This window comes from Schistocerca serialis, chromosome 10 (assembly GCF_023864345.2).
Source record: "Schistocerca serialis cubense isolate TAMUIC-IGC-003099 chromosome 10, iqSchSeri2.2, whole genome shotgun sequence".
Lineage (NCBI taxonomy): Eukaryota > Metazoa > Arthropoda > Insecta > Orthoptera > Acrididae > Schistocerca > Schistocerca serialis.
The window spans coordinates 55,843,499-55,858,075 of record NC_064647.1 but is presented as its reverse complement, the minus strand read 5'-3'; the positions used below and the strand labels follow the sequence as shown (position 1 = coordinate 55,858,075).

Below are 14,577 nucleotides of genomic sequence, written 5' to 3'. Positions count from 1 at the left end.
TTGAAACCCTTGATGACGGACTCTGACGATCTGGAGGACCATGGAACAAGAATTCACTCACACAAAAAGGTGACTGGTGGCTTCTTGATCATACTAGAGAGTACGAGGACATGGTCTTCTTCCATTAGCCAATCTGTATACATTTTTCGAAGGCTGTCCTTGAATGGTTTTTTTTTATGTCCACATCTAGTACCTGTAATTTTGATGTCGTTCCTCCAGATATTACGACAGGATGTGTCTTTCATGCAGCAAGTTTATCTTTTACTTCGGCAGTGAGACATTCCTTAAAAGCATCCAAAACTACCATGCTTCTCTTAGCAATCGGAGCCCAGGGTTTGCGATTCCAAAGGGTAGACAACCAGTGAACCATCAGTTGCGCTGTCATCCAGTTGGTGACGAATCACTAAGCATATAGGAGAATTTTGACGTGGGCATGGTTTTTCTCTTCGGAATAACGTAAGGGAGTAACTTCTCCCCAACGGCTGTAGTAGCTAACATTACAGTTATTCTATTTTATTCATTCCCAGTTCCTCTTAATGAGACACTCTGTAGCCATTTCATGTCTACTGCCGTATTGGTGGGCATGTCAAAAATACTGGCGTTTCATCAGAATTGCCGATCTGATGGAAAGGGTTTGAGAGACACTTTCACAACTGAATAACATAACGCTGAAGTCAGCAGCTGTTCTGCGAAATCTGTTGGCATCCTCGGTGCTAGGGTAGTACGTCCTTGGTCGGAGAGCAAGATCATTTCTCCACATAAACCAACCAGTACTCGCACGAGATTCTTGTTGTGGTACGTTGAAGATTTTTGCGATCTCGAAGGCCTTCAGTTGGACAGTTTCTCGTGTGATAGGCATGCCGTCTTTTCTCTTGTCTTGCACATAGGAAAGAACCTTAGCTTCAAGTTCCGGATACTTGCCACATTTCGGCCCTTTGACCGACTTTCTCGTTGAAACTGCCTTTTTATTTTTATTTTGAAACAACCGAGCGTCGCACATTATAGTCGTCCCACCCATACTTTCTTCCTACCTGTCTGTTGGTTGTGGGTGTGGCAAAAGGCACCACTGTGTGAAGTTTGCTTGCATCGTAACTGCCCCGAATTTCATTCTCTGATGATGTTTTTCGCTTTAAATGGTCGTTCATATCGTCATAAATCAGGCTTTCTTACCAGTTTCTGACAAACTATAATACGTAGGCTGGAACTTAAACAGTGGCAATACTGCTGTGGAGACACTATGCAATGGAGTCTACTATTGTCACTGATAGCACACGTTGTTGACATACCTGCCTTACCTCCGAGCAAATGGACTTGCCCGTCCCACGTCACCGGCGTGCGCACAATCGAGGGAAACACAGGCACTTGTGAGCGAGCGGTCTAACGTAGCGGTGTCACTGTGTTTTCTAAACGGGAACAACGGAGTTGGGTCAAGACTGAATGTGCCAGAGGTCGTACTGCACCACAGTGTCATCAAGGTCTTCAAGAGGCGTGCGGGGAATCGGTATTGCAGTACAGATCAGTGGCACGCTTTGTAAAAGCCTTCAACGAAGGTCGGCAAACTGTGGCAGACATGCATCGGGCAGGTCGTTCTAGCGTCTCTGAAGAAGAAGTGCATGCTGTTGCCGCGTTAGTGATGGACGCAATACGATTCGTGAGCTCGCCCACGAAACCGGATTAGCGCACGCGACTGTACTTCGCATCCTGCAGGAACGCCTGGGCATGCGAAAAATTGCATCACGATGGGTTCCACGTGACTTAAACGGAGATGCGTAAGTGGATGCGTTACGACGCTGCTCAGACGCACTTGGAACGCTATGAGCGCGAAGGAGAGGCTTTCTTACGGCATATCATAACACTGGATGAGATATAGGCCACATCGTACGAGCCAAAACTGAAACGCCAATCCAACGAATGGTGTCATTATGGGTCGCCGTGAAAGTCGAAAGTGCGTCAGAGCCCCAGTATGGTGAAAGTTATGCTAAACGTAGATAAATGTAATATAATGCGCATACATAGGGGCAGAAATCCATTCCAGTACGATTATGCCATAGGTGGTAAATCACTGGAAGCGGTAACGACCGTAAAATACTTAGGAGTTACTATCCGGAGCGATCTGAAGTGGAATGATCACATAAAACAAATAGTGGGAAAAGCAGGCGCCAGGTTGAGATTCATAGGAAGAATTCTAAGAAAATGTGACTCATCGACGAAAGAAGTAGCTTACAAAACGCTTGTTCGTCCGATTCTTGAGTATTGCTCATCAGTATGGGACCCTTATCAGGTTGGATTAATAGAAGAGATAGACATGATCCAGCGAAAAGCAGCGCGATTCGTCATGGGGACATTTAGTCAGCGCGAGAGCGTTACGGAGATGCTGAACAAGCTCCAGTGGCGGACACTTCAAGAAAGGCGTTACGCAATACGGAGAGGTTTATTATCGAAATTACGAGAGAGCACATTCCGGGAAGAGATGGGCAACATATTACTACCGCCCACATATATCTCGCGTAATGATCACAACGAAAAGATCCGAGAAATTAGAGCAAATACGGAGACTTACAAGCAGTCGTTCTTCCCACGCACAATTCGTGAATGGAACAGGGAAGGGGGGATCAGATAGTGGTACAATAAGTACCCTCCGCCACACACTGTAAGGTGGCTCGCGGAGTATAGATGTAGATGTATATACTCGTGTACGACTGTGATGGTGTTATCCTAACGCATTACGTTCCTCGACGGCAGACCGTCAACGCTCAGTATTACTGTTCGTTTTTGGAGCATCACATGCTACCAGCTTTGCGAAAGAAGCGGCGACACTTTCTGCACAACCCACCCATCATTTAGCACGGCAATGCGCGGGCGCATACAGCGCAAGCTGTGGCTGCTCTGTTCGGTCGATGCGACTGGGAAGTACTGTACCATCCACCATACTACCCGGAGTTAAATCCTTGTGACTTTGATTTGGTTCCGAAGATGAAGGAACCACTTCGTGGCATTCGCTTCAGAACTGTTCCAGAGATTCGACAGGCAGTAGACCGCTCCATTCGCACCATCAACAGAATAGGGTCTGCTAATGGTATACTACGCCTTCCACATTGCTGGCAACGGGTTCTGCACAACACTGGTGACTACTTTGAAGGACAGTAACAGGTGCAAACGTGTACCTCTTTTGTATCGGTTGTGAGTTGCCACTAGTTAAGTTCGAACCACCGTATATGCTAAGGAAACAATACTTGTACAACAGAATGTTAAAGCCAATAAAACACGGGTAAAAATTGTCACTGTTGCGTAATAAAATGCCTTGTCGGCAGTTTCGGCTACAGCCGCTTGCTGTGTTTTTAGAAATGAGCTTGAACTGTTTGTAAAAAGACAAGGTAGCGGATATAAGCTACATCCTACCTTTTCCATAGTGAAATCTGAATAAAATGTGCGGCTTATTCTAGGGGCAGTACGGTAAAACAAGTATTATTAATATTCTCCATATTTATTCTTCATATCCACATATTTATTTCTCAACGTACTCACCCTGGTGACGAACACGTTTCTCCCCGTGAGAGAACAATTTGTTGACCATCACCCTAAAGTATTTGACTTTGTTGACGGAGCCATAACCTCACCTCTTCCTTACTATCAAAGTAAGGCCCTCGAAGGTGTTCCCTAAATTCTGCAAACAGGTGAAAATCGGGTGGGGCCAAGACGGGACTTGTATGAACCGAAGGCGCCAGACGGTTGCAGACGTCGCAGGCGCTCGTGTGTGGTTTTTTTTTTTTTTGGGTGGGGTTTAAGGACGCTCAACTACGGAGGTCATTAGCGCCCAGTCACAAGTGTTAGATCACATGGAATCTAGTAAAACTCAAGGGGAGGGGGGACACCAGAAAGTCCGTACAAAGATGCAGATAAAATAAGTAAAAAGTTAGATGTCTTTGGACAAGCCAGTCAAAGTTATAAAACGCAGAACACGAGCAGCTGCTCGAGCGTCATCAGCTAAAACATCCGGTAAAGTAGATGGCAGGGACAGGACAACACGAGATTGACTAAAGCGGGGACACGACAATAAAACATGGCGCACTGTTAATGCTTGACCACAAGGCACTGCGGGGCTGGGTCACCGGAGAGCAGGTAGCGGTGGCTAAACCGGCAATGCCTAGTCCGCCACCTGGTCAGAAGGACCTCTTATCGCCAAGACGGTCGGGAGGAGGTCGTCCAAGCAGTTGGGAGCGGTTTTACTGCCCGGAGCTTGTTTCCTTGGAGGGATGACCAAGTATCCCACCACAACGACACAAGCCTCTTACACACATCCCCACGAACGTCAGATGACGGGACACAATGGGAGGCTGGCCGAGGCAGGAGGACTGCAGCCTTGGCTGCAGCATCAGCAGCCTCATTCCCAGGCACTCCTACATGTCCGGGAACCCACAGAAAGCTGACAAGAGAACCATTATCAGCGAAAGAATGGAGGGACTGCTGGATCCGTTGTACCAAGGGATGGACAGGATAGGGAGCTCCAAGGCTCTTAAGAGCACTGAGTGAATCAGAGGAGAGTACATACGATGAATGGCGGTGGCGGCGGGCATACTGAACGGCCTGATGGAGAGCAAAAAGCTCAGCCGTAAAGCTGGAACATTGGTCGAGGAGCCGGTATTTAAAGGTGACGGCCCCGACGACAAAGGCACAGCCGACACCGTCGTCAGTTTTGGAGCCATCGGTGTAAATAAATGTGTGACCAGCAAGTCGAGCACGAAGTTCGACAAACCGTGAGCAATACACTGCAGCCGGAGTACCCTCCTTTGGGAATGAGCTGAGGTCGAGATAAATATGAACCAGAGCCTGGAGCCAAGGTGGTGTCGGGCTCTCACCCTCTCTGAAGGTGGTAGGGAGGGCAAAATCCAATTGTCGAAGCAGGCGACAGAAGCGGACTCCAGAGGGCAGCAGGGCAGACACATACAACCCGTACTGACGGTCGAGAGAATCGGCGAAGAAGGACTGATAAGAGGGGTGGTCGGGCATTGACAACAGCCGACAGGCATACCGACAAAGCAGTACGTCGCGTCGGTAGGTCAATGGTAATTCGGCAGCTTCAGCATAAAGACTCTCGACAGGACTAGTGTAGAAGGCTCCGGTCGCAAGACGTAACCCCCGATGGTGGATGGAGTTGAGACGGCGTAAGAGGGATGGCCGAGCTGACGAGTAGACGAAGCTCCCGTAATCTAGCTTCGATCGGACTATGGACCGATACAAGCGAAGCAGGACAGTGCGATCCGCTCCCCAAGATGGACCACTAAGAACTCTAAGGACATTAAGGGAACGTGTACAACGGGCCGCCAAATAAGAGACGTGTGGAGACCAACAAAGTTTCCTGTACAATGTGAGCCTTAGAAACGTAGTTGTTTCCACGAATGGGAGAACAACGGGACCGAGATGTAAGGATGGCGGAAGGAACGCTTTATATCGCCAAAAGTTGATACAAACTGTCTTCTCTTCAGAGAAAATGGTTCAAATGGCTCTGAGCACTATGGGACTCAACAGCTGTGGTCATCAGTCCCCTAGAACTTAGAACTACTTAAACCTAACTAACCTAAGGACATCACACACATCCATGCCCGAGGCAGGATTCGAACCTGCGACCGTAGCAGCCGCGCGGTTCTGGACTGCGCGCCTAGAACCGCAAGACCACCACGGCCGGCTCTCTTCAGAGAACCGGAAGCCATTTGCCACGCTCCATGAGTATAGGCTGTCTAGACAACGCTGAAGGCAGCCCTCCAGGAGGCATGTTCTCCGGGCACTGCAGTAAATCGCGAAGTCATCGACAAAAAGAGAGCCTGAGACATTAGGTGGAATGCAATCCATAATTGGATTAATCGCGATGGCAAAAGGGGCTACGCTCAAGACGGAGCCCTGAGGCACTCCATTCTCCTGGAGGAAGACGTCTACCCTAAACTTTCGATCCGTTAAAAAGGAATCAATAAAAAGGGGCAGGCGACCGCGTAGGCCCCACCTGTGCGTAGTGCGGAGGATCCCTCCTCTCCAACAGGTATCATAAGCCTTCTCCAAATCGAAGAACACGGCTACAGTTTGGCGCCTTCGCAAAAAGTTGTTCATGATGAATATCGACAAGGTCACAAGGTGGTCAACAGCGGAGCGGTGGCGACGAAAGCCGCACTGGACATTGGTAAGTAGCCGTCGAGATTCGAGAATCCAGATTAACTGAGCATTAACCATGCGCTCCATCACCTTACAGACACAGCTTGTGAGAGAAATGGGGCGGTAACTAGAAGGAAGGTGTCCATCCTTCCCGGGTTTGGGTATAGGAACTACGACGGCGTCACGCCAACGCATGGGGACCTGACCTTTGGTCCAGACGCGATTGTAGGTACGAAGAAGGAAGCTTTTGCCCGCCGGAGAAAGGTGTGCCAGCATCTGAACGTGAATGGCATCTGGCCCCACAGCAGAGGACCGGGACAGTGCAAGCGCACGTTCGAGTTCCCGCATAGTAAAGGGGGCATTATAAGTTTCCAGATTCAGCGAGTGGAAGGAAGGTCGCCGAGCCTCTTCTGCCTCTTTCCTGGGAAGGAAGGCAGGGTGGTAATGGGCAGAGCTTGAAACCTCCGCGAAAAAGCGGCCGAAGGCGTTGGAGACAGCCACAGGATCAACAAGGACCTCATTATCTGAGGTCAGGCCAGGTACCGAGGAGTGGGCCTTAATGCCCGACAGCCGGCACAGGCCACCCCAAACGACAGAAGAGGGAGTAAAACTGTTAAAGGAGCTGGTGAAAGAGGCCCAACAAGCTTTTTTGCTGTCTTTGATGACTCTACGGCATTGTGCTCGGAGTCGTTTGTATCCAATACAATTCGCCAACGTAGGATGGCGGCGAAAGGTGCGTAAAGCACGTCGTCGAGCACGGATAGCGTCTCTACAAGCCTCATTCCACCAGGGGACGGAAACGCGACGTGAAGAAGAGGTAGTACGAGGAATGGAACGTTCGGCAGCATTGATGATAACAGCCGTGAGGTATTCGACCTGAGTGTCACAACTGAGAAAATCGTGGTCCGGAAAGGTCGCCAGGGAGGAGTAAGGTCCCCAGTCAGCTTTCGGTATGTTCCAGCTCGAAGGACGTGGGGATGGGGTGTGGTGCAGGAGATGAACAACACAGGGGAAGTGGTCCCTCGAATAGGTGTCAGAAAGGACATACCACTCGAACCGACGGGCAAGAGTGGTAGAACAGATCGAAAGGTCCAAGTGGGAGTAGGCATGAGTAGTCCGAGAGGAAAGTCGGGGCGCCAGTATTGAGGCAGACAAGATTGAGATGGTTGAAGACATCCGCCAAGAGGGAGCCTCGTTGACAGGATGCAGGAGAGCCCCAAAGGGGATGATGGGCATTGAAGTCGCCAAACAATAACAACGGCGGAGGAAGCTGAACAATCAGGTGCATCATGTCAGCCCAACTAACTGCGGATGACAATGGAGTGTAGATGGTACAAACTGAAAAAGTAAAAGCAGAAAGAGTTATACGACAGCTATTGCTTGGAGTGGGGTGGTCAATGGGATGGGATGGTGATAGACATCGTCCTGAACGAGCAACATGACCCAACCATGAGCTGGGATACCATCCACAGGGGTGAGGTCATACCGCTCCGAGGTATAGTGGGTAAAGGCAATACGGTTAGTTGGGCGCAACTTGGTTTCCTGGAGACCAAGGACAAGTGGACAGTGCAGGCAGAGGAGCAGTTGTAATGCCTCCCAATTAGATCGAATACCTCTGATGTTCCAATGTAACAAGGCCATCGCTAGTCAAAAAGTTGGGGGAATGAGACGGGGGAAGAGCTGGTCACCTCGACGGCCGCAGAGGGCCAGGTATTGAGGGAACAACGCTACAACCGGCGGGAGGCGGATCCTGTTCCATTGAGTCGTCGCCAGCTGTGGCTGCTGTCCCGGGTTGCGTAGGAGGGACAGCATCATTTGTCGACGTGAGGCCAGCTCAGTGCCTGGCAGCAGAGCGTCCCGGCGAAACTGAGGACGGCCGGGAGCAGCGACTCACGGATGGAGCGTCTGACGAAACGCGCCGGGGTGGAGAGGGGGATAGAGACTTCTTTTTGGAGGACTTCTTGGAAGTCCGAGGAGACACAGGGATGGTCGGCTGGACCCGAAGAAGGTCCTCACGCGTGGGGTCCGTTTTGGAACGCCGGACCTCGGAAGCCGGGGTCCGGAACGTTTCGCCGATGGATGCCTGAGAAGAGGATCGCTTCTCAGGCGGCGGGGGGGAGGAGGAGGAAGGGTGGCCCCTAGGGCAGAGGGGGTGGGGGCCGCTGGGGAGGAGGATTTGGAAGGGAGGGATTTGGGAGGCGGAGGCATAGACCCCGGATGGGGGTAGGAGGTGGAGGGGGGACAGGATAGGGATGAGGATACTGTGGAAGGAGTGGACACGACTGAGGCAAACGAAGTAGTCAACGTCACGGGATGGAGGCGGTCATACTTCTTCCTGGCCTCAGAATAAGAGACGATCCAAAGTTTCGAGTTCTTGAATCTTCTTCTCCTTCTGATACGCGGGGCAGTCTAAGGATCTAGGCGAGTGGATGCCAGGACAATTAATGCACCGAGGTGGTGGGGTGCATGTATGTTCCTCACAAAGAGGACATCCAGAATCGCCACAAAGGGGCTCAGCCTCACACCGTGACGACATGTGCCCAAAGCGCAAACACCGAAAACAGCGCATAGGAGGCGGGACGTAAGGTCGCACGTCGCACTGGTAGCACATCACCTTTACCTTCTCTGGGAGAACATCCCCCTCGAAGGCGAGGATAAAGGCCCCGGTGTCGATGTGACGGTCTTTGGGGCCGCTCTGGACCCGCCGGACGAAATGCACGCCTCAGCGCTCCAGGTTGGCCCTGAGCTCCTCATCAGATTGCAGCAGGAGGTCCCAATGAAAAATAACCCCCTGCGTCCTATTCAGTGCCAGATGTGGACAATGGCGGAGGTGGTCTTTATAAGAATGGACCCCGGACGCATTTTTCTGAGAGCCTCGATTTCCCCGAAGATGTCCTCGATGTGCTGAACAAAGAACATGGGCTTGGAGGTGTCGAACGTCCCCCCATCGGTACGCGAACAGACCAAATAGCGGGGGAAGTACTTCGCCCCAAGCCGGCGGGCCTGTCCTTCCTCCCAGGGAGTGGCCAAGGGGGAAAGGGCTGGAGAACCAGAACCAGAGACAGTACTTCTCTTTTTGAAAGACTCGGCCGCAGAGCGACCTGATACATGTTGACGTTTCATCTGCGAAACGTCCGCCCCGATACCACCCACTCCGACCAGGGGCTCTCCCCAAGGGCGCCACCCAGCCTCAGCAAGGGCCACCTGGCAGGATGACCGTTGCTGGGAGTCCTGATGCCCCAAGGAGACGGGCATCTACTCCTTGGCCGACGTGGGGAGGGTGCAGCTCAGGTATCGGCAGTACGATCCCTGTGTTGTCAGGGGGCTACAACATAGAGGGTACATGACGACCCCACCACAACGGGCTGGCTACCGTGCTGGATTTTGGGTGCCACGGAAAGTCCATCATGATCGTAGGTGCAGATGGGGACGCACTATGGGCGTAACTTTTACAACCCATCAGGCGTTTAGGCCCAATTTGTTGAATAGTGGGTATGGTTACAACGCCGTTACAATGCTGAGTGGCAAGGCCTTAGTGCACGGAGGACCAGTGATACACCACATAAGGTGTCCTTCTCCAAAAGGCTCGTACTTCTGTAGAATTTTGAAAATGGAGGTCAAACCCCAAGGGGGACCATTACATGGAAGACCAAAACGGTTGAAACTCCTTTTAGTCGCCTCTTACGACAGGCAGGAATACCTCGGGCCTATTCTTACCGCGGACCCGCAGGGGGAGTGTGTGGTGTGGTGTTGTCGTGCTGGAGGATACCGTGCTCCACATGTGGATGAGCTCTTCGAACCCGAGACTCGATTACAGCGCGCTGTTTCTCACGCACCGACGTAGTTACGTTACACACCGCCGTGTTACAATTCGCAGTACTCTAGCGGCGAACGGCTGCAAATATTTAGACACGAAGAATATGAATGTTGTTGTTGTTGTGGTCTTCAGTCCTGAGACTGGTTTGATGCAGCTCTCCATGCTACTCTATCCTGTGCAAGCTTTTTCATCTCCCAGTACCTACTGCAACCTACATCCTTCTGAATCTGCTTAGTGTATTCATCTCTTGGTCTCCCTCTACGATTTTTACCCTCCACGCTGCCCTCCAATACTAAATTGGTGATCCCTTGATGCCTCAGAACATGTCCTACCAACCGATCCCTTCTTCTGGTCAAGTTGTGCCACAAACTTCTCTTCTCCCCAATCCTATTCAATACTTCCTCATTAGTTATGAGATCTACCCATCTAATCTTCAGCATTCTTCTGTAGCACCACATTTCGAAAGCTTCTATTCTCTTCTTGTCCAAACTATTTATCGTCCATGTTTCACTTCCATACATGGCTACACTCCATACGAATACTTTCAGAAATGACTTCCTGACACTTAAATCAATACTGGATGTTAACAAATTTCTCTTCTTCAGAAACGCTTTCCTTGCCGTAGCCAGCCTACATTTTATATCCTCTCTACTTCGACCATCATCAGTTATTTTGCTCCCCAAATAGCAAAACTCCTTTACTACTTTAAGTGTCTCATTTCCTAATCTAATTCCCTCAGCATCACCCGAGTTAATTAGACTACATTCCATTATCCTTGTTTTGCTTTTGTTGATGTTCATCTTATATCCTCCTTTCAAGACACTGTCCATTCCATTCAACTGCTCTTCCAAGTCCTTTGCTGTCTCTGACAGAATTACAATGTCATCGGCGAACCTCAAAGTTTTTATTTCTTCTCCATGAATTTTAATACCTACTCCTAATTTTTCTTTTGTTTCCTTTACTGCTTGCTCAATATACAGATTGAACAACATCGGGGAATATGAATATGAATAGCATTTGTTTAATTGAAAAGGTGTAAGAGCTCTCACATAAAAAATTCGGAGGCATTACTTCTAAGTACGCTGTCGTATTTGAATCAACTGCGGCGCGGTATAGAGGCAGCAGTGTCCACTAATTACAGACGTGCTTGCGAAAGTATGAGTCCAGTCTACCTGTTGTCTGTATCTTCGGAGTGAGGCTGTGAAGCACACATTCAACATTTGTCCAGACGTAAATAGAAAATTTGATGCCGAATGTAGTTGTGAAATCTGCCCCAAGTAAGTTTTTGAATGCATGTTACACCATTGTAATATCACATGTTTTTCTTGAAATAGAACTTTGTGGTCCACTGCATAAGTTAAAGTCAATTTAAGTTTTTATCTTCACTAATGCAGAAGCTATAGTGTTGTCAGGTCGGAAGAAGTGAATCAGAATTTATACTGCAGCTGGGACTCGAACCCGACTCTTCTCGTTTGCTAGGCAGATGTGTTATTTTTTTTTGCATTTTCTTCGTTGTGTTTGGTCGTTGCGGACGTCACATGACATCCGTTCAAGTTCGTTGTTGATCCTTTCACTCAGTTTTTTTTTTTTTTCATTACAGAGGCCAACCAGCTCTCTGACTGAACACGCTGAGCTGCTGTGCCAGCGACCATTAGACCACGACACCATTATGGTCAACATAGCTGCACGAACTACCCAAGTCAGTTGCCCTCCCAAACACAAACGCTGATACACATCTCCCCTTATACTGTCACTATTGCCAGTGGCGACAAACATCAACATGTATCTGTGTATGTACAGCGTCTCCTCCAACATCACTGGATGTATTTCAACGAAATTTGCTATACATACTCCTTGCTATACGAGCATCAATACCGTGAGAATTAGAAGCTCCTATCCGCCATAGGAGCGAAGATTCAGGCAAAACACAGTTTTTATGCCTCTGACAGGTAGGCTGTTCTGCAGAACAGATGTGTAGTGTAGGGATAGTAGTGCCCTGTTTTATCAGCCACCAGCGCTGAGGCTTTTCTGTAGATATGTTCACAACAGCTGGAGGAGTTACATTATGCAGGTAGCATGGTCATTCCTCTCTGGGGCTATAATAGCGGATGGATACAGCTGAGGAGAGAGAGAGTTTGGGAGGAGGAGATGGATAGTGTGATAGTGGGAGGGTGAGGTGGTCAGGGAGAAGTGTGAGGGGAAGATTCAGGATGCAGATAGAAGGCGTGAAGACGGATATGATCAGAGGGAGCGAGGAGGAGGATGTGGTCAAAGGGAGCAGAGGTGATCGTCTAAGAGAGGGAGAGGTGGAGGTGGGGTGACAGAGTGTAGGGAGGGGGAAGAAGTGGCAGGTTGAGATGAAGAGAAGTTGTGGTGGGGGGGGGGGGGGGAGGAAGAAGTGCAGACACAGAAGGGGGTGGAGGAGGGCATGTCTGCAGTGTATGTGCTGAACCTGTACACCAGCGAAATCGTGGGGACAAGGCTAGTAAATAAAATAAAGGTGCTTACAAAATGTAAGTAGCTAGGCCGCTGAAATCCCATCGTACGTTCGAATACAAGGGTGCAAAGGAAACTGATTAACAGAAGTAAATAGATTTAGATTTAGATTTCAATACATCACATGTTTTTTTTCACACATTGGAGCTGATGGAGAGTAATCAGATAAATTTGCTGTTAAGTAGGGTCTGCCTTGAGCAAACACAGTTTTATCATATTTTTACCCAGAAATGTTTCACTGAAACTACAGCATCAACAGCATGATAATAATTAAAAACCCACTGATGATGGCAAATTAGATAAAAGACTAAGGAAAAGGCTTGGCAAATGTTTTGTCTGGAGTGTGGCACTATATGGGGCAGAAACATGGACACTGAGACGAGAGGATGAAAAAAGGTTAGAAGCATTTGAGATGTGGATGTGGAGGAGAATGGAGAGAATAAGCTGGATGGAAAGAGTGAGCAATGAAAGAGTATTGGAAACGGTTGGTGAGAGAAGATGTCTACTGAAGGTTGTAAGAAAAAGGAAAAAGAACTGGTTGGGACATTCATTGAGAAGGGAGTACTTGCTAGTAGATGGATTGGTTTGTTGGGAGAAGACTGAGAGGAAGAAGGAGATACAAGGTGATAGACGACATAAAGGGAAGAGGAAATTATGCAGACCTGAAGAGGATGGCAGCAGACTGGACAGCCTGGAGAACTACCATGTGAAAACCTGCCTTTAGGCAGAACACTGATGATGATGATGATGATGATGATGCTGTAAATTTAAAGAAAAATGTCTGGAGTGAAAAGAAAAACATTTGCGTTTGTTGGTAAGCAAACATGGGCACAAGTGTGGGGTTCAGTCTCAATACGATCAAAGACTGAAATTCAGATGAACGATACTCCACTGCACTGTACAATTTGCTGTTATGACGGCAGAGGAAGTGAAAGAGTTAAAAACATATTGCCGAAACCCGGGATCGAACCAGGGACCTTTAGATCTTCAGTCTAACGCTCTCCCAACTGAGCTATTTCGGCTGCTGTGTTACGAAACAAAACCACCAGCAATGATGAGACAACGAGCTGGTCGTGACGCATCGTCGTTATCCTTAGGCGGCCGCAGGTCAGCGGCCTTGTCGTGTGACGTCAGCAGGCACCGCTGGAGACTGCCTGTCAGGCGTAGACAGCGAATGTCGCGGTCCAGCCAACGTTACAGCTACTGGCTTGTTTGTACCGTCAGTTAAACTAAAAACAACTTCCTTCCACTAGAATTTTTTCCAATGCAAGCATTGTGTCTATTCTTGCAAAACCGATACACTGAAAAGAACGCAAAATTCGATAATAAAATCCGTGTGCTGCCTTTCAGTCGCTTTTTGTGAAGTAATAGAAGCGGGGAGGAAGTGATAAGGTGCTATGCCGGTATTATTACACAAAAAAATGAATTACACACAAATTCTAACTTCGACATTAAAACCCAAAAACCTTTTTTTAACTTTCAGAACTAATAATACATGCTCTATACTTCATATTTCAATTTCTGATGAAGCATGGTTCAAATAGCTCTGAGCACCGTGGGACTTAACTGCTGAGGTCATCAGTGCCCTAGAACTTAGAACTACTTAAACCTAACTAACCTAAGGACATCACACACATCCATGCCCGAGGCAGGATTCGAACCTGCGACCATAGCGGTCGCACGGTTCCAGACTGTAGCGCCTAGAACCGCTCGGCCACTCCGCCCGGCGATGAATCATGCTACAAGAAATAACTGTTGATAGTGATCGGCAGTCCCGGATCCGTGATATTTCCTAACCGGGGCAAAAACTTGGTAGTGGGGCCTGCCTTTCCCTCGAGCGTTTCAGATAGGACGACAGAAATGTAAAAATTCGATTTTTTAAAAAATGTGTTCATTTTGTGGCGAACATCTTTCTGAAGAGTCTCATGTATAAAACATATATATGTTCGAGAAAATGTAAGACATGTTATTTGGTTTTAAGTGTGCCAAAGTACAGTGCTACGCCTCTTCACACAGCATTCTTCTATCGCACATCACTGTATTTGCCCTCTGAGGAATTCAAACCTATGCACTATGTGATCAAAAGTATCCGGACTCACCCAGAAACATACGTCTTTCATATT

General features: G+C 48.7%; 1 non-coding gene across 1 annotated transcript; it reads right to left on the bottom strand.

The window, feature by feature from the left end:
- Window positions 1-13,403: 13,403 nt before the first annotated feature.
- Trnaf-gaa (transfer RNA phenylalanine (anticodon GAA)) lies at window positions 13,404-13,476 on the bottom strand. Its single transcript has one exon. It is a non-coding gene; the product is annotated as a tRNA-Phe (tRNA).
- Between the last annotated feature and the right edge of the window lie 1,101 nt (window positions 13,477-14,577).